Source organism: Eptesicus fuscus, chromosome 4, assembly GCF_027574615.1.
Source record: "Eptesicus fuscus isolate TK198812 chromosome 4, DD_ASM_mEF_20220401, whole genome shotgun sequence".
Taxonomy (NCBI): Eukaryota; Metazoa; Chordata; class Mammalia; order Chiroptera; family Vespertilionidae; genus Eptesicus; species Eptesicus fuscus.
In genome coordinates, this window is record NC_072476.1 from 36,232,988 (window position 1) to 36,254,031 (window position 21,044).

Below are 21,044 nucleotides of genomic sequence, written 5' to 3' on the forward strand. Positions count from 1 at the left end.
ATAGCATAAAATTAGCTATGATGGAAATATTTACACGACAGAAGTTGGTAATGCTAAAATCAGGACTTAATGTATTGTTTTGGTGACTGTGTTACACAGGAATTACTATGGCCAGTAGGCCAAATTGAGCCTGTCACTAGTTTTTATAATTAAAAATGTATTGAAACATGGCCACACCTATTTGTTTGCATATTGTCTATGGCTTTTTTTGTGCTATAATGGCAGAATTGAATAGTTCCAGCAGGTACTACATGGCCCCAAAACCCTGAAGTATTTCCTATCTGGCCCTTACAGAAAGTTTGCCAACTCATGGTCTAGATTTAAGAAAATGAAGGAGAAAATGTTAGCAATGTAGATTAATCTTAAAAGTACATTGTGTCTATAGATGCTACATTGTGAATGGCACAAAAATATTTAAGGAATAATCTTCCAAAATTTACAAACTATAATCTGATTCAGAAAAGAAGTCACTCACAACATTGACAAATAAGTCATGATTGAACATTGTGTCTCTTATTTCACTTCCTTATTCATTAATATAAATAAAAATATCTACCTACATTCACGTGAGAGTACACTCACTGACTGTGACCAGAGATTGCTTATGGATAAGAGTTTGGCAAAAAAACAAGGAAATCATTCTGTGAAAATCAATTAAATATATGGGCTTTACAATTATAAATTTCATTACTATTTGTAAATTGCTTGCTAAACATTCTTTATATCAGTAAAATTTATAATATACATATGTGTGTGTGTTAAACATATTTACCAGCCCCAAACTGGATACATAGCATCTCAATTTCATTTATTAAAAATTTATGCTCTAGTTTAAAGTGAATACAATGGAACCATTATCTATGACACAGTTATAAAGCAAGGAACAATGTTTTAATAATTTGGTCAGTTGAGTTCCATTAATAAATATTATGCTAAATTTTCCTAACTGTGCCAATATTTCTGTGACCACAGTCTTTTCTCTATTATTAAAAATACTTATTTTTTTAAGTGTATTTTTCCCTTTTGATTTGAGATGCTGTCTTTATTATATACTAAATTAACATATGCAATTTTGTCTACTCATTTTTCTAGTTTGTTCCATTAGTCTGTATGTCTAATCATGTGTCAATACCAAACTGTCCTAATTACAAAGGGTTAACAGTTTGTTATAATGTTTGGTAACTACATTCTCTCACCCATTTGCTCTTTTTTGTTGGGGTATTTTAGCTATTCTTGTTTATTTGTTCTTTCAGATAAATCTTATCTAATAAAAGAGAAACATGCAAATTGACTGTACCTCCACTATGCCCACAAGCCATGCCCACCAGCCAATCAGGAGAGAGTATGCAAATTAACCCAACAAATATGGCGGCGGCCACGGAGCTGGAGCCAGCTGGAGGCTTGGGTTGCCCCCAGCGATAGAAGAAGCCAAGCTTCCCGCCCACCCTGACCAGCCCTGGCCTCCACTCAAGGCTACAAAGTTTCAATTATAGAAGATAAATAAATCCCAACAAAAATGGCAGCAGCCACAGAGCTGGAGAGAGCAGGAGGCTTGGGTTGCCCCCAGCGATGGAGGAAGCCAAGCTTCCCGCCCGCCCTGGCCTGCCCTGGCCTCCTCTCAAGGCTACAAAATTTCAATTATAGAAGATAAATAAATCCCAGATATCAGGGCCTCTGCTTGGGTCTCCGGGGGATGTGGCCAACCTGCAAACCACCACAGGCCCCTCACCCAGGCCATCCCACACCCCAAGGGACCCCCCACTTTGATCTAGGACACACTTCAGGGCAAACCAGCTGGCCCCCACCCATGCACCAGGCCTCTATCTTATCTAATAAAAGAGTAATATGCAAATTGACCATCACTTCAACACAAGATGGCCGCCACAAGATGGTCAGCAGGGGAGGGCAGTTGGGAGGGATCAGGCCTGCAAGGGAGGGCAGTTGTGGGCAATCAGGCCAGCAGGGGAGGGCAATTGGGAGGGACCAGGCCTGCAGGGGAGGGCAGTTAGGGGTGACCAGGCCAGCAGAGGAGGGAAGTTGGGGCGACCAGGCCTGCAGGGAAGGGCAGTTGGGGGGGGGGGACCCAGGCCTGCAGGGGAGAGCAGTTGGGGGTGACCAGGTCTGCAGGGGAAGGCAGTTGGGGGGAACCAGGCCTTCAGGGGAGAGCAGTTGGGGGTGACCAGGCCTGCAGGGGAGGGCAGTTGGGGGGAACCAGGCCTGCAGGGGAGGGCAGTTAGGGGTGACCAGGCCTGCAGGGGAACAGTTAGGCATCAATCAGGCTGGCAGGCAGAAGCGGTTTGTAACTTTCAGATGTGTTTTCCTCATACAGGCTTTGGATACTTCTAATCAAGTTTTACTTTGGCACTTTTTTTTAATATCATAAAAGGGATCCTCTCCTCCATTACATTTTGTAATTGTTTTTTGTTTCTATTCTGAATGCTACTGATTTTTAATGTTAATTTTGTAAGCTGCTACATTATTAAAATATTATATTGTTTGAGGTCATTTTTAATTAATTCTTTTGAATTTTCCAGATGTAAAATTGTGTCACCTGAAAACAGAGTTTTAACTCTTCATTTTCAATTGTTATATCCTCCAATTGCTTTCTCCTATCTAATTACAATGATTAACAGGTTCAAAATAATGCTATATAGGAGCAGAAATTGTGTTACTGATTCATGTTTAGTTCCTGACTTATGTAGGAAAGTCTTAGTGTCATCTCATTAAGCACCATGTGAGATTGGGGGCCATTATTCAGCCTACTACACTTCATAAACTGTGTGGGTTCAATTCCTGGTTGAGACACATACCTAGGTTGGAGGTTCAATCCCCAGTCAGGAGGTAACTGATCGATGTTTCTCTCTCTTTCACACCAATGTTTTTCTCTCTCCCTTTAAAAAATATATCCTCGAGTGAGAATTAAATAAATTAGTAAATATAAATAAAGTCTATTTAAAAGAAGAAAAACAAACTGAGGCATCACTTTCTCCTGTAATTTTGGCAGACATTGGAAAGCTGGGTCATGCCAAGTGTTGGTGCAGAGGGGGGGATATCATGCTCTATTGGTGAGCACGTAGACTGATGCACGTTCTGTAGCACAATCTGGTGAATCTTGGTGTCATTTGGTCCAATTAGGTGGCACATATCTAAAGCCCATCCCTGAGTATCTATCACAAAGAGTCTCTCACACATCTATTAGGGGACATACAGGTGGATATTTCCATGTAGTTTATAGAAACAGAATTGGAGGCTATCTGGGTGCTCATTACCTGGAACAGGGGAGGAGAAGGTGGATGGATGAAGTATGGTGACTTTAGCAGTTAAAAGGCCACAGACCTTTTATATAACAAGTATAATATTAAAAACACACTGAGAAAAGAATGAGGTCCTGAACACAGTATCACTAAAAGTAAATTTTGAATATATGTACTCCCAAAGAACACATACAAATAAAAGAATCTGCATTAAATATATTGGAATAGTTCCCTATATGGGAGGAAGAAAGTGAGGGTAAAGATGTAAATAAAAATTTTAATAATGAAAAAAACCTAAATTGAATAACATCTTTGTATAAACCAATGGTAGTATTATGACATAAACTGAGGAATGTGGTTAATTTAAACTTCTGACCCTGAGATCCAACCAAAGATAGATGATAGATAGATAGATAGATAGATAGATAGATAGACAAAAGAAACTATTCTCTTTCCCATTATGGACACTGAAATACCACCACTACCACTACCACTACCACCCCAGAGAGTTCCATTATCAACCCATTTGACCTTCGTCTTATATGGAACTTTGAAGCTTTTTATACAAAGACTTTTCTTTCAGGATGTAAATACCATCTGTCCAATCATCCACCCTCATCTCAGTAAGTCCTCTCTCACTTTTCACACCTTGTGCTGCAATTTCTGATGGCTCCCCTGCTCATTACAACCTAATATGAACTATCCAAATGGGATAATAAGGAAGGGTCTCCTTACATAGGCAGGGAGGGGAGAGCACTATAGAAAGAAAGAACAGCATGTGCAAATGTAAGGTGGCAGATAGGACACAGCTGGAGAACTGCATTTAGACCATTTAGAATCCTGGCAATACCGTAGTTTAGAATGAGAAATGGGAGCTCTTGTAGATAATCTGCAGAGGGAGACAAGGTCAGACCAACTCACAGATGATTGTAGTTGAGGCCAAGGAGTTTGAATTTACACCTGAGGCAAACTCAGAGCCACTGAAGAATGTGAAGCAAGGAAGAGAGTGACTTGATTGGATATGTGTTTAGAACAATCACTCTAACAGCAATATGGAGAAAAAAGGGGGCAGGAAGGAGGGAGTCAGGTAGAAGGCTCTTGCAGTATTCCTGCTAGATCTTTCATGAATTTACAAAAGATCACAGTAGCCTGACTCTCTTAGGCATACAACTATAAAATCAGAGGACTAGGTAAAACGGTCGCTCCCAGCTCTGTGATTTTTAAAATCCCACTTGTTTCAGACTCATTCAAAGAAGAGAGTGATGAGGCATAAGCAGAGAAATTTGCAAAATTTTTATCAATATGCAGAACTCATTCAGCAGACAGGAGGCATTAAAGGCTATATGTGATGCTGATTGCCTAGATAATTCCTGTGATCAAGCACACTTTACAATTAATGACAATTTCTAAAATTCAGGTGAGATCTGCTATTTTAAAAAGGGCCCCAGTGTGTTGCCCTAGCCAGGGAAACATCGTTCTGTACGCCAAAAGGTTGCAGGTTTGAAATTTTATGGGAAATTTATTGAATTTAATGCGGAATATTCTAAACAGGGGCAGAAAGATTTTAACTTCACTAGAGTCACTCCTGCATCGCCAACCCTGATAAGATTGGATTTGATAGGAAAATCTAGGGCATTGCCATGACAATTACCAGGCTTCATCTTAGTTCCACTTAGGCTTTATATAACTCCAATCAGACAATAAGCAGAGGGCTGTGAAAGGCGGAGATGGATGCTCACCTCTGCCTCTTGTTATCAGAGTGTTCTGTTCCAACAGTAAGGCCACATGACATTAAGCCACTGGTTCTCAACCTTGGCCACATGTTAAAATCACCTGAGTGTGGCTCAGTGGTTGAGCATTGACCTATGAACCAGGAGGTTACAGTTTGATTCCTGGTCTGGGCATATGCCCAGGTTGTGGGCTCAGTCTCCAGTAGGGGGTGTGCAGAAGGCAGCCAATTGATGATTCTCTCTCATCAATAATGTTTCTATCTCTCTCTCCCTCTCCCTTTCTCTCTCTGAAGTCAATAAAAACATTTTTAAAAATCATCTGAGGATCTTTTACAAAATGCTGGTGCCTAGGGCCTATTCCTAAAGTTTCTGATTTAATTGGTCTGGAGTAAGAAGGCTTCAAAATATTCCCAGGTCATTGCACTGTGTAGCCAGGGTTAAGAACTACTGCACTAGGAAATTACCAAGGCAATTCTCAAGGTGCCGCCCAGGGATGGCTACAAATTGGGGATATTCTTCAAGAGACTAGCAGTCTGGATTATTGTGTGTTGGGATTATTTCCTGGTTTGGCAAAAAAATAATAGAATTATCACATTGAAAATAAGTCAGTTCTCTCATCAGTGCATTTAAAGAGCTCCAGTGTGTTGCCCTAGCCAGGGCAACATTGTCCTGTACGCCAAAAGGTTGCAGGTTTGATTCCCGGTAGGGAGCCTTATCAACTGATCAATGTTTCTCACATTGATGTTTCTCTCCCTTCCTCTCTCTAAAACAATCAAACAAGCAAACAAAACCAATAAAAACATATCCTTGGGTGAGGATTAAATAATAATTAAAAATAAAGGGCCCCAGTGTTTTCATAAACACTGTTTGGTGATTTTATAGAATTTTTTCAAATGGAACAAGGGGAAGTAGAGGGAAAGGGAAGGGAGGGAGGAAATGCAGAGATCCCACCAAGAGGGTACTCACTTAAGAGTTGAAGAACCTCTGGGCTTAAGGAGCTGTGTGAAGGACTCCACCTGCTTCTATCATGTTCTTGGGGTACTTTGGGTTCTATCATAATTATAGTCTTCTACATTTATAACATGGAATTGCCAGATTTTTTTTCCCCTAAGGAGCATGGGTTATAGTATTGCCAAGTGATCTCTCTCTCTCTCTCTCTCTCTCTCTCTCTCTCTCTCTCTCTCTCTCTCATTTTTTGTTTGGTTTCGTTTTTTAAGAAGTCCCAAATCAATAGAAGACTTTTATTGCATCTTTTTTTAATTGTCAATCCTCACCCGAGGATATTTTTCCATTCATTTCCAGAGAGAGAGGGAGAGACAGAGAGAGAGAAACATCGATGTGAGAGAGACACATCAATTGGCTACCTCCTGCACACACCCCAACCAGGGCCCAGGCTCGAGCCTGCAACCAAGGTGCATGCCCTTGATCAGAATCGAACCCAGGACCCTTCAGTTCGCAGGCTGATGCTCTATCCACTGAGCCAAACCGGCTAGGGCTTTGACTGCATCTTTAGAATAACACAAATTGGTCTTAGGAATCATCTTCCATCTTGTTTCCCTACTGGACAATTCATAGATCTTATTCATCAGCCATCTGCACTGTTCCTTTTTCAGAGATACACACCAACCAAAGTTTTTCTGATATTCTTGCTTTTAACTGTTGTGGGTGAGTCAAAGCAGCTGAATCAAAGTATCTAAATTTGATACAAATTTAATATAATTTCCTTCAAGACTTAACTCATCTTTAAGGTTTTGAAATACCGAACAAGCAACAGCTGTCCTCATTCAAACCCTGCAAATGTATTTTTTACCCAAGAAATTATAGTTTTAAATAAGACACCCATTCTAATACTTATGTTATGGGAATTGAGAATACATAGATCTCACCCATAACAGAAACCCAGTATCTCGCCTTTGACCATGTTCTATGAATGACTAGAGACAGTCTGAACTGTAGCCATGTCCTTTCTGTTTCCCCATTGCTATAGACTGAAGGTTTGCATCTCCCCCAAATAGATTAATACCTAATCCTCAATATGGGGATATTTGGAAGTGGAGCCTTTGTGAAGTGATTAGGTCATGAGGGTGGAACTCTCATAAATGGAAGCTCACTCATGAAAGAGACTCCCTTGCCCTCTGCCATGTGACAACACAGCAAGAAGACAGCCATCTATAAGCCAGGAAGGGGGTCCTTACCAAACACTGAGTCTGCCAATACCTTGATCTTGGACTTCCTAGCTTCCATAACTTTGAAAAATAAATATCTATTGTTTATAAGCCACCGAGTCTATGGTATTCTGCTATAGCAGCCTGAACTAAGACACCTGCCATTTGTCAACCCAGAGCCTCTTGTTTTTCTTTCCAAGGAGACTGAGTTCTATATTGATGTGATTAAAGTCCCTCCACAGGGCACCTCTGGGACCTTTCTCAATAACTGTGAGTCCCTTCAGAGTGAAAGCAACATTTTCTGGAATATCAACAATCTGATTGCTTAGGATGGTCTTCATTCTCACAGTAGATGTGTCAAAGAGCTTGAGGCTTCTTGATATTGATGTAGGTAGGGGTCTTATTTATAGTATACTTTATTTTATGTCCCTGTAAAAAATAGTATATACAATATAATTATATAAGAATATAATTATGTATTGGTTTCTTAATACTGCCATAACAATGTACCATAAACTGAGTGACTTAGAACAACAGAAATTGTTGTCTCACAGTTCTAGAGGTCAGAAGTCTGAAATCAAGGTGTCAGGAGGGCCATGTTCTCCCTGAAACCCACAGGAATCCTTTCTTACCTCTCCCTGGCTTCTGGTGGTTTACTAGCAATCTTTGGTGTTTTTTGGCTTACAGCTACCTTCATTATCACATGGTATTCTCTCTCTGTGTGTGTGTGTGTGTGTATATCTTCATATAACTGTCTTCTTATGAGGACACCAGTCATATTGGATTAGGGGCCTATCCTACTCCAAAATGAGTTTATCTTAACTAATTATATCTGTAATAACCCTATTTCCAAATATTCACATTCTAAAGTAGTAGGAATTAAGATTTCAACCTATTTTTTAATTAAATTTATTTGGGTGGCATTGGTTGACATGATGATATAGTTTACAGGTGTCAACATATCTTTTTAGGGACACAATTCAAACGATAACAATATAGAACTAGATTATTTAGGGTGTTTTTTTAAGATACAAAATCTAAATTTTTAAAGAAATTGTTTCATTAAGTTCTACATGTCAAGATACCATTTGATGAAGCCATTACATTTCTGGTGCTCTTTACAAAAGGCCTACAGATGAGGTGAATTCCTGCAATAAAGAGCACTCCTTGACTAAAAGAATATGCCCTTAGGACTATTCCTCTATAATTGATCTTCTTTTTCATTAAAGCAAAAGAGAAAACGAAAGGAAACTTCTCTCCTTGTTATTTTTTACCAAACTTTGGTTGGGAGTTTATCTGAAAACCTTGAGTCATTGGATAGGAGAATGTTTTTAGGGACTATGAAAAGTTCCTATTTTTACTAGTGTAAAAGATGAGATTCTAAAAAGGGTGAGGGGGAAAAAAAGGCACTCTCATTTTTGAAAGCTGGCTTTTTTTTTTTTTTCCTGTTTTCAGTACTTATGACAACTTGCAACAGAAAGACTTTGATGATAAAAAGAATGTTATTCCTCAAGGTTTTTATTGGTAAAATGACCCCCATTTTTCTATGCTATTAAGTGAAATTCTATCCTTCAACCTATTGAACCAAAAAGAGTGTCTCTATCCAGAACCTAATGTCATGAAACCAAAGAGAAAAAAAAAGTTTAGTATTTTTTCCTCCTTTAATGTAAACTTACACCAAAATAAAAGATATAGATATAAAGAGGTAGGGGTAAGTAAATATCAAAACTCCAAATACGTTACTTTTCCACTACTTGTTAACAGAATACAACATTACCAGACAAGCTGAGAAGACATCGAATGTGGAATCTTCATTTCAAAGAAGATCATTAAGGTTTGTCCAGAGAATTGGGATAGAATGTCCTCAACCAATAGATTGCTTGAGCACTGGGTAAGTGTAGTCATGTTCATGCCTTGCAGTGGCAGGTTGTAAGTGACAGGAATCCAATTAAAACCACCATAAAAAAGGGGGTGAGGGAAGGTTATAACTAAACATGGCAGACAAAGTGGCTCAACAATGCCCCCAGGATTCAGCTCTCTTACACCTTCTTTCCCCTCTGCTTTCTCTCTTTCTTTTTTAAATATATTTTTATTGATTTTAGAGAGGAAAGGAGAGGGAGAGAGAGAGAAACATCAATGATGAGAGAGAATCATTGATCAGCTGCCTCCTGTATGCCCCCCACTGGGGATCAAGCCCACAACCTAGGCATGTGCCCTGACTGAGAATTGAACCATGGCATCCTGGTTCATAAAGGTCAACGCTCACCACTGAGCCACGCCAGTTGGGCTCCCCTTTACTTTTTTTTTTTCCCCATTAGCTTGCTCTCCACATGGAGACACCTAACAGGCTTATGCCTTCCAGCTTCAAGTCCAACAGAAAGAAAACACATTTCTGTAGTTCCAAGAGGGAACCAGGCAACAGAAAATGTGTCCATCTTGAGCTGTGCCCAAGGGGATGAAAGACCTTATTGGACAGCCTGAGGTCAGTGCCTACTCCAGATTGAAGAGGTTGCATCAATATTACCTGAATTCCAAAGACTAAGCCAGGAAGAGACTGTGCCCAACCCCAAATTAGGAGCTGTTCCCAGGTGCTCAGAGACAAGGCAAGCAAAATTAGCCAATGCCATTTCAAAAGAAGATAAAGAATCCTGCAGAGGAAGAGGTCTACTTGGGAAATGAACTGGACCTTAAGTCTCCACTTTCCAAAGTTGTGGTAAATACATATGATTGAATTTTACTTTTCCTGTGGTCCATCAGAAGTAGTAAACTGCTGATACATGCTACAACATGGATGAACCTCAAAAACATTATACTAGCCCTAGCTGGTTTGGCTCAGTGGATAGAGGGTCAGCCTGCAGACTGAAGGGTCCCAGATTTGATTCTGGCCAAGGGTATATGCCTGAGTTGTGGGCTCGATCCCCAGTAAGGGGCATACAGGAGGCAGCTGATCAGTGATTCTCATCCTTGATGTTTCTATCCCTCTCCCTTCCTCTCTAAAAATCAATAAAAAATATATATATATTTTTAAAAAACACCATTATACTAAACTAAATAAAAGAAGTCAGACACAAAAGGTCACACATCTGATTTCATTTATATAATTATCCAGAAAAATGCATATCCATATAGACAGAAAGCAAATTGGTGGTTATCAGGGATTAGGGTTAGAGGGGAATGGGAATTGACCACTTAATGGGCACAGGGTTTTCTTTTGGAGCAATGATGACAATATTTTGGAACAAGATACAGATAGTGGTTGCACAACATAGTGAATGTACTGAATGCAAGACTTACATTGGGTAGAAACCCTGGTTTTTCCTTTCTTTCCATCTTTTTTTCTAATCACTTCCTTAAGTGCCAATGCAGGTTCACAGACCTCTACTTCTTTGCTTCTAAAGCATTCCATCTGCACTCTTGGCTTCTCAGCTAAAGCCAGCCATCCAGAAGCTTCCTGGCCATAAAATTTTAGGTGACTTTATAGGACTCAGCGCCTAATCACTCACTTACTCACTCACTCCCCCCTTGCCTTCCTGCCTCCAGCAAATAGGGGGCTGGGGAGCTTTGCCTAGGGCTGATTCTATTAGCGTGGACCTATGAACCAGGAAATCAAAGTTCAATTCCCCTCATTTTCTGCCTTTTACGAAGGTGGCTCTGTTTTCAGTAGTAAGAGTTTAGCTTACACTGCATTGATAACTTCCAGTTTCACATTTTGCAAATTCCTGGAGTCTCAACATATACAGGCCCCATAACAACCTGCCCAGAAGTGTTTTCAGCAGAGAGTCCAGTCATTTGAAGGATGGCTCTGGCAGGTTTGGCTAAAGGCTTTATTTCTGCCAAGTGTCATGTCAAGTTTTTAGACTGAAGTTTCTAAACTCTCCACAGTTACCAGAAAATGAGTTGGAAACCCCAAGGAGTCAAGCGGGTTTAGGAATACTGTGTAAATTTTTATCTGAATCCTGCCCATGAAATGTCAACAGTTCAAAGAAAAACACGAGTAATTGTTTAAGACATTCTTTAAGGAGAAAAATAAACTGTTATAGTGGGAATAAATGTCAGTGAATAAATTCAGGGGTGCCAGAAATAAAACTTTATTCTTCTCTAGTTAAATTTTTTATGTCTATTTAGAAGGTATGATCACCCCAGACAGCAGGAAGTCCTCTTGTCATTTGGAGACCTGACCCTTGCCCTAGGGTTGTGTCTAAGTTCCAGGAGGTCAATGTCATGCCAAGTTTCGGAAAGGGAAGCATCTGGTCTTTGGTTGCAGTCCCTGCAAGAAGTCTGAGACATCCCCCTGATCCCACCCACCCGATGCCATCTCCTACTTCCATGTGACACATGAAGGCACTGCAAGCATTATGTGATTCTCTGCTCGAGGTGGGCATGGAAAGCTGCAGGAACCGACAGAGCTGTCCATACCCTAAAGGCCTGCACTCTGTGCAGACATTCCCTCTCTGGTCTTTCAACCTCCTTAGGACTCTTAGAGTTACAGGGAAACTGATCTCAGATGGCTTCCTCTCTTTCAAGGCTTCTACCACCTTCTCAGGACTCTGTTCAGGAAGCAGGTGCGGAGACCCTTTCTCTGGAATTCACCAAACTCTTCTTCCAGCAACTTCACTCAATCTCCCCCACCCCTCCACAGCACCCACACATACCCCCAGCTGAGGAGAGTCTAAACTGCCCAGAACTTCTCAGAGGCTTGTATGGGGACAAGGGCAGGAAAGGGAATAGGAAAAATCAGTGAGTATTTCTAAAAATATATTCATTTAGCTTTGTTGCTTTGAAGATTACAGATTAGAATAATATAATTGTGCATGCTATTCCCCCGATATAGTGGATAAAATCCTGAATAAAAGAATGCACCTGATTTCAAGACATTTACCTGATTCTTTCTTTCCTCCTACCCAAGCTGGGGCAATGGCTAACTCCTGGCCATCTCTTTGCATTAGCTTCTCTGTTTGCAGCCCATATCCATCAAGGGGCTGTATTACCATCCAGGGCACCTGCACACCTACGCACTCAAATCTAAACATGGGGGTTGGGGAGTGTGCCCTACATTGAAAAACACTCAAAATAATGGCTTTTGGCTCTTATGTATCTGTAAGATAATCTTAATAGACATTTCAATTTAAGGAGAAGGATTAGGTCCACTGAGCATTTTTTTTCCCCACACAGATGCTATGGCATTCAATTCTCTGTATCATAATTTTGATAAGTGCCATGTACTATTATTAAATGTGTCTGTTTGTATTTTGGCGAGGGGAAAGAGGATGGTATTTGCACCCCAACTGGATATTAAACTCCCAGAGGACTCCTGGGTGTCTGTGTGTGTGTGTGTGTGTGTGTGTGTGTGTGTGTGTGTGTGTGTGTCTGTTCATTAACAGGCCAGGAAAACTGAACATCTCCTCTTCCCAACACAACAGAAATAGAAATAACTAACACTTGCTCCAATTAGCAGGAGTTCTTGACAATGAGAGCAATAATCCACAACTACCACATATCCTCATTTTCAGCTGAACCAAACCCACAGTACTTGTGTGTTTAGTTCACTTCCGCTACAGAGAACACAGCTCTAGCAGCAGCTTTGGCAACAAAGACTTAACTCAGTTACTGGCCATGCATATTTCCTACCTTGGACAGCCTGTCCTTTCACTTAGGCACCTGAATGGCAGGGGTCTGCCCACACCAGAGCTGAGAGCTCTATGTTTTATTTTATCCTGTGTACACAGTCTAATGCTCTGTTTATAGAATATGCCTCAAGAAATTCTTGCTAAAGAGGATAGATGAATGAAAATCATACACTATTCAAGCTAAAAGGATCTTGAAAATTCATCAAGAGCCTTTTCTGAAGCCTCCAGGCACGCCAGACTCAAGCCAACTCAAATAAATGAGAATGTCCTCAATCCCTTTAAACCTCCAGCAAAAATTTCTAAATCAATTTTTATAAAGTAGTATTAATATTGCATTCAACAACTCTATCTGAAGCTTTCTCGCCACATCTAATGTGAATGTGACAGAGAGAAAACACTCTGACTGGGGACTGAGAGATCTGAGGGAGGCCTGGCTCTGGCTCATGGGCATGACCTTAGCAGCCTCACTTTCCCTCTAGAGATTTTACACACTTCATCTGTAAAATTATAGGGGTTGACAAGAGGACCACTAAGCTCACTTACAACTCTAAACTTCTATTAATCCTTATTCTTCATGTGCCAGGATAAGAATACTGAGGCTCTTTTAATATAGCAACTGAACTGTGTGGTATGCCGTCCCTTGCTTTGCTGCTTTAAAGGATAGATTACAGCCCTGGCCAGTTTGGCTCAGTGGAGAGAGCATTGGCCTGCAGACTGAAGGGTCCTGGGTTCAATTCCAGTCAAGGGCACATGCCCGGGTTGTGGGCTCAATCCCCGGTAAGGGGTGTGTAGGAGGCAGCTGATCAATGATTCTCTCTCATCATTGATGTTTCTATCTCTCTGTCTCCCTTCCTTTCTGAAATCAATAAAAACATATATATTTTAAAAGAGATCGAATACAAATGTTTTCTCTTAGTCTCCTGAAAGGACTAAAAGATTAGCAACCCCTCCTGCCACCCCAGGAAAGGAGAATTAGACTTTTGGCTGCTAATGACTCTAGTATCTATTTTTGAGGGGGCATTAAAATCTATACTTAAAGAACAACAACAACAAATGTTCAGAAGAAGGGGAATACCTCTGATAAAAACTCAGAGAAAGCAGTGGAATTTCCTCCAAAGCTCAAAAAGAAGTCAGGAATCTTGGGCAGGGTGTGTGGAGAGAGGGGTTGGTGAAGGAGCCTGTGAACCTATCCTGAGGCTATTGCCCAAGAATTGAAAGGTAACTATGAGTTCACAGAGTTGGTGGGAGTCAAGTTATTACCACCAACTGCCCAGACTTCAATTAGGCACTAAACTCTCAAACCTGAGCCCTCCCACCTTGATCCTTCTAGTGGATGGGCCAAGAGGAGTCCATTTTGTCAGCACCCAGCACCTCATGACTGAACACCCATCAGTGCCATGGACTATTCAACCTGGACCTGAATACCCTGTGAGGACACTCCCTACACAATGCACCAGGATACAGGAAGCTGGGATAGCTAGTGGGAACAAGGTAAAGACTCTGAGATCTCCTGAGCCAGGCACTGAGAGGGTCTGTGACATGAGGTTTTGTGGGGCTCAAAACATATGCAATTGTGGGGGAGGTTGTTTCTGTTGAATAAAATGAACACATTACACATACAAAATTAGGTAAGAATGTGAATATATATTTAGAATGACCTAAAAAGTTACATTATGCTTTTTTTTTAACTGACAAAGAGCACAAACACCACAAAATTAAAAAAAAATTGTTTTATCCATTAACTGCCGGACACACCTCTATCATTTTTATTTTCTACATTTATTGGTTGCATAATGTTTGATCACCTCTTCATAGGAAAGATTTTATAACATTTCCTATAGAGAAATAAAAAAACAAATCAGTTTTTCCTCTAGTATGGTTGATAAAACAAATTTTTTTTGATAGCTGTGATGCATAAAACATGATTTCAGGCCTAGCCAGTTTGGCTCAGTGGATAGAGCATCGGCCTGTGGCCTGAAGAGTCCCGGGCTTGATTCTGGTCAAGAGCACATGCCCAGGTTGTGGGCTCGATCCCCAGTAAGGGGCATGCAGGAGGCAGCCAATCAATGATTCTCTCTCATCAATGATGTTTCTCTCTGTCTCTCCCTCTCCCTTCCTCTCTGAAATCAATAAAGATATATTTTAAAAACCAACAAAACAAAAAAAAACGTGATTTCATACATGGACATCATCAATGTTTTGTAGTACTACTATAGATTTGTACCTACAAGTACAGAAATTTCTATCAAAAAAGTAAGACTAGGGTCTCCCAAGAATAAAAATGGTGGCAAAGTAGGAGGATGCTGCACGGACATGCTCCCAGGAACAAGCTGGAATTACAACTGATATACGGAAAGACTTCCTGAATAATCAATGGAAAACTCACAGGAGAGAACCCTAATACCCAAGGACTGAAGGTGGAGACTGCATAGAGACTGGTAGGAGGGGTGGAGGCACAAAAGGGCTGGCTGGGCACTCATAGATGTCAACTGAAGTCTCGCAGAGATATCTCAGCTGGGGGGGGGGGTAGGGGGGGAGAGGTGCCACTGAGAACTCTGGGATCTAATCCCGAAGCTGGGCTCCCCAGCAGAGAGCACAAAACTGAGGAGGGTACCCACATAACATCTAGCTGTGAAAAGCAGTGGGGTGCTGTCTGCCAAGGAGTGACAGCTTAAAGTTGGGGCACCCCCTTAAAAGGCCAATGCACAAAAATTCCCTGTGGAGCCACCCACCTTGTGCTCTGGCAGAGGGAGGGTGAAGTGGACTGGAGCTGTGAGATCAGAACCTAGGACTGGGGACATGGGATATAGAACTCAGAAGGCAGACACCCCAAGTTTCCTGGGCTGAGTCATTCCCCCACACAATGGAGGACATCTTTCCCACATAGACATCTGTCTTGCCTGGGAGGAAGACAGTGGACACACCATATTGGAAAACACCTTGCCCTGAAGCCACTTAAGAGATTAAAAATAACAATTAGTCTCTAGGCCAGTGATGGGCAACCTTTTGAGCTTGGTGTGTCAAACTTCGCCAAAAAACTGAGCATAACTGGGGTAGTGTGTCACTTTGAGGAAAAAACTAACTCCAAGACTCTAGTCGTAAATGTTTCATCCTCAGCATGCGGCCGTGTGTCATCAGAAATAGCTACATGTGTCAGTGCTGACACTCATGTCATAGGTTCGCCATCACTGCTCTAGGCAGAAGTAACTGCCCCACCCTGTTGAAAAAAACTCTCACTACACCTGAGGACGATTGCCTGGGGGCAATTCAAATCAGCATCCTATTAGTCTGTAGATAGAGGCGGTCTCTGGAGGCTTTGAGTCTTTGCCTGACCCAATTAGTCAGAAACAGCCTTTAACAGTGCCCTGCACTAGAGATTGAGAGGTGTAGAAGATCTATTTAATACATAGTCACAAAACCAAACAGACAACCAAAATGAGGAAACAAAGAAACAACCCCCAAATGAAAGAACTATCGAATTCTCCAGAAGAAGAGATAAATGAAGCAGAGATAAGAAATTTATCTGAAACAGAGTTCAGAGTAATGATGTTTAAAATGCTCAACAGTATGAAAAAGGATATAGTAACTATGAAAAAAAGAACAGTCTGAGATAAAGAATGACATAACACAAATAAAGAACACATTGGAAGGAATACACAGCAGATTAGGGGAAGCTGAGGATCAAATGAGTGAATTAGAAGACAGAGTTGAAAATATCACTCAATTAGAGAACCAAAAAGAAAAAACAATTAAAAAGCAGGAGGACAGCTCAAGGGAGCTGTGGGACAATGTGAAATGTAACAATATTAGAATAATAGGTGTGCCAGAAGAGGCAGAAAGGGAAAAAGGAATAGAGGTGTTTGAAGAAATAATGGCAGAAAACTTCCCTAACCTGGTAAAGGAAAAAGTCACACAAGTTCAAGGAGGCACAGAGAACCCCAAATAAGAACCCAAACAGACCCACACCCAGACACATCATAATTAAAATGCCAAAAATTAAAGACAAAGAGAAAATCTTAAAGGCTGCAAGAGAAAAGAAAACTGTTACCTACAAAGGAGTTCCCATAAGGCTGATACCTGATTTCTCATCAGAAACTCTATGGGCCAGAAGGGAATGGCATGAAGTACCCAAGGTAATGGAAAGCAAGGATCTGAGACCAAGATTACTATATCCAGCAAGGCTATCATTCAAAATAGATGGTCAAATAAAGAGCTTCCCAGACAAAAACAGGCTAAAGGAGTTCATCATCACCAAGCCAGCATTACAAGAAATTCTGAAGGGATTGCTATAAGGGATTGCTGAGAAGAAGAAACAGAGAGCGAAACCTAGCCATACAGAATTAAGATAGCTATAAATAAGTACCTCTCAATAATAACCTAAATGTAATGGATTAAATGCTATAATCAAAAGATGTAGGGTAGCTGAATGGATACAAAAATACCCAACTAAATGCTGTCTACAAGAGACCCACCTCAAAACAAAAGATGCACAGGATGAAAGTGAAGGGATGGAAAAAAATTTTCCATGAAAATGGAAAAGGAAAAAAAAGCTGGAGTAGCAATACTCATATCTGACAAAATAGACTTTAAAAGCGTCAGGCTAAGGGAAATAAGCCAGTCAGAGAAAGATAAATATCATATGATCTCACTCATTTGTGGAGTACAATGAACAACATAAACTGATGAAAAAAATAGAGCCAGAGGGGAAAAATTATTCTATGATATAATAGAAGTAATCCTGTTATTTGCAGATTTTTAATATTTCCTACAACATTTGTGATATCATACTATGTTAGTACAGTTTTAGTAATATTATTATACTTAAAATCCTTTTATTCTTGAAATATTAATGTTTATTGCATGTAATATTATTATATGTAAGATAATTTTCTTGAATAATTGGTGTTTATTGCATGCAACATTATCATATTTAAAATAGTTTTTCTTGAGATATTAATGTTTATTGCATGTAACATTATATTTAAGATCATTTTTCTTAAAATACTAAGATTTATTGCATGTAACATTATTATATTTAAAATTGTTTTTCTTGAAATAAAAAAATTGGAAAAAAATAAACGTTGGGGGGGGGGAAATAAGACTATATATGTGTTGTGTTTATAATTACACTAGAGGCCTGGTGCACGAAATTCGTGCATGGGGGGGTCCCCTCAGCCCAGCCTGCACCCTCTCCAGTCCGGGACCCCTCGGGGGATGTCCAACAGATGGTTTAGACCCGATTCCAGCAGTCGGACATCCCTCTCACAATCTGGGACCACAGGCTCCTAACTGCTCACCTGCCTGCCTGCCTGCCTGATTGCCCCTAACTGCCACCCCTGCTGGCCTGGTCACCCCCAACTGCCCCCCCACCAGCCTCATTGCCCCTCACCCCCCCTGCCAACCTGGTCACCCCCAACTGCCCCCCTGCGGGCCTGGTCACCCCACGCAGCCTGCTGCTCAGTCATTTGGTCGCCCCTCAGTAACCCCCCTGCTGGCCTAGTCACCCCACACAGCATGTTCAGTCATCCGTTCGGTTGCGATGGTCGCTTAGGCTTTTATTATTATAGATATACTGCATTATTTAAAAAATACTCTTTATAGTTGAAAACTTTCATTTTAACTGAGCATCAATGGGAACCTAATCCTCTTTTTAAATTGTACATAATAGATATACCCAAAAGAAATGAAAACAGGGTCTTGAAGAGATATTTATACACCCATGTTCATAGCATTATTTATAAAGCCAAAAGGTGAAAGCAACCTAAACGTCCACTGATGGATGAATGAGTAAACAAAATGTGGCATATCCATACAAAGGAATATTATTCAGGATTAATAAGGAGGAGGCCCTAGATGGTTTGGCTCAGTGGATAGAGCGTCAGTCTGTGGACCAAAGGATACAAGTTTGATTCTGGTCAAGGGCATGTACCTCGGTTGCAGGTTCCTCCCCGGCCCGTGCCCTGGTCTGGGCGCACGAAGGAGGCAACCAAGCGATGTGTTTCTCTCATATCGGTATTTCTCTCTGTCTTTCCCTCTTCCAGTCTCTCTAAAAAATCAATGGAAAAATATCCTCCAGTGAGTATTTTTTTAAAAAGAGAGATTCTGACATATGCCTCAAAATGGATGAACCTTGAAAACATTATGCTGAGTGAAATAAGCCAGTCACAAAAGGATAAATACTGTTTGATTCCACTTATGAGGTGCCTAGAGTAGTCACATTCATAGAGATGGAGAGTAGAGAAGTAGTTTCTGGGGGGATGATTGGAGAAGGAATAGAAAGTTATTGATTAAAGGATGCAGAGTTATAGTTTTGCATGATGAAAAGAGTGCTGTAGATGGATGGTGGTGATAGCACAACATGAATGTTCTTAATGCCACTGAACTGTACACTTAGAAATGATTAACGTGGTACATTTTGTTATGACTATTTTACCACAATTTAAAAATTTAAAAAATTATACAAATGATTAAAAGAATTTTCCAGAGTAGCTTCTGGCTCTGCCACATGGTTCTGCTCTACTGAACCATCACACGTTCATATCACTATGTGACTTCTAGCTCCACACCTCCATGTCACGATGCCACAGTGGGCAGCAGATGTATTTCTGGAAGCCATTCTTACACCAGTTGGCTAGAAATAACTTAGCTACACACGGAAGTAATTGTCACCCTCAGAACTATGCCCCACTAAATGCAAACTAAAGGCACCCTTAGCTCAACTTCCTCTTATTTGGATCCCAGAGATGCCTCTGTTGTCCTGTCACCATCTAACACAAGAGGAAGTGTGATACAGGGAAGGAAAGTCAAACTCAGAAGAAATAGTAATCTGAACTGATTATGGTTAAAATGTATTAGTTTTGTAAATTTTAGAAAAAACAGAACATGTGAATATATGTCTAGCATATCTCCTGAGACCTTGGAAGGGGCCCAAGCAAGTGAGGGGCCCTGATGGGTAAGTATCATTGGCTTCTCAGTAAATCCACCTCTGACCTCCCATTTCACTTAATATCCTTACTCTATCAGTGTCATTCCTACTTGTTTTGTTCTCACATGATATGTGAACTGCCAGGTCAAAATTCTTTGTGCAACAATCCTTTTGGATGGATATTCTATATCACTTTTTATATTCTCCCCAAATATGTCTAGTTTTTTTTTAACTTGCCTTTGCAGCTACTGTTTTTCAAATATTTTATCATGCCTGCATCTGTGCAATCTATCAAAGATGAACTACTTGAAAATAAGAAATACTTCTGTCATGAAACTCAGTGGAATACTTGGTAATCACATGCCTGATAAATGTATTTGGGTAAAGTAATGCATATCTGTGTGTGAAGTGGGGGAGGGGGACTCCTCTGAAAGTTTACAAAGTTGTTCATCTCCATCTTTGGTTGTGGGATCCAGAAGTATACACAGAACTCTACCCAATATTTTTAAGTTTTGTTTTATTTTATTTGGTTGTGTGTGTTTACTATAAAACAAAGCTGCATCAGTTAGAAAGAGTCAAACTGTGAGTAGCAGAGAGCTGAAAAAAAGAGTGGGTTAGCTAAGATTTATTTCTTGCTTGTGTACAAGAAATACAAAGGTGTGCAGCCAGGGCTGGTATGGGAACTCCCTGTTGTCGCCAGGAACCCAGGCTCCTTCCAGCTCTCTGCTCTGACAGCACTGTCCTTTATCGTCATACTTACAAGATGGTGCTGGAGTACCAGCCCTTTGTAGGCCATCATGTCTGCACTCCTAGCAGAATGGAAGTAAAAGGAGGTTGGAAGGCAAAAAATAAAACAAAACAAGAAAACATGCTTCTTTAAGGCCTATCTTTTTTTGTTGTTGTTAATCCTCACCTGAGGATATTTTTCCATTGACTTTTAGAGAGAGTGGAAGGGAAGGAGAGAGACACAGAGAGAGAAACATTGATGTGAGAGAGACACACACATCAATTGGTTGCTTCCTGTACCGAAATACATGCCATTGACCAAAATGGAACCCAAGACCCTTCAGTCAGAGGGCCCAGGCTCTATTCACTGAGCCAAACCAAATAGGGTGGCCTGTCCTTTTTTTTTTTTTTTTTTTTTTAAGGAAGGTCTGCTAAACAACTTCTGCCTCTATCTTATTGGTCACTTCTACCTGTAAGAAGTGAGATGGAGGGAAATTCACTAGATTCCCTGGATTCATTTACCCAAAACAAAAATTGGGACTCTGATACCACAGAGCAGGATGGCTGATGGGCGTATTACCAGCACCACTGCCGTGATACCTCAGGCTGCCCTGGTC

The 21,044-nt window shown here is 40.7% G+C and overlaps 1 long non-coding RNA gene and 1 pseudogene across 1 annotated transcript in view; both read right to left on the reverse strand.

Moving 5' to 3' along the window:
- Nucleotides 1–6,562: 6,562 nt before the first annotated feature.
- LOC129148703 (60S ribosomal protein L9-like) lies at nucleotides 6,563–7,490 on the reverse strand (annotated as a pseudogene).
- Nucleotides 7,491–20,401: 12,911 nt separating this feature from the next.
- LOC129148825 (uncharacterized) overlaps nucleotides 20,402–21,044 on the reverse strand; it is a 90,024-nt gene continuing 89,381 nt past the window's right edge. Inside the window, exon 3 of the long non-coding RNA XR_008555798.1 lies at nucleotides 20,402–20,510. This is a non-coding gene — a long non-coding RNA (uncharacterized LOC129148825). The remainder of the gene's footprint in view (nucleotides 20,511–21,044) is intronic.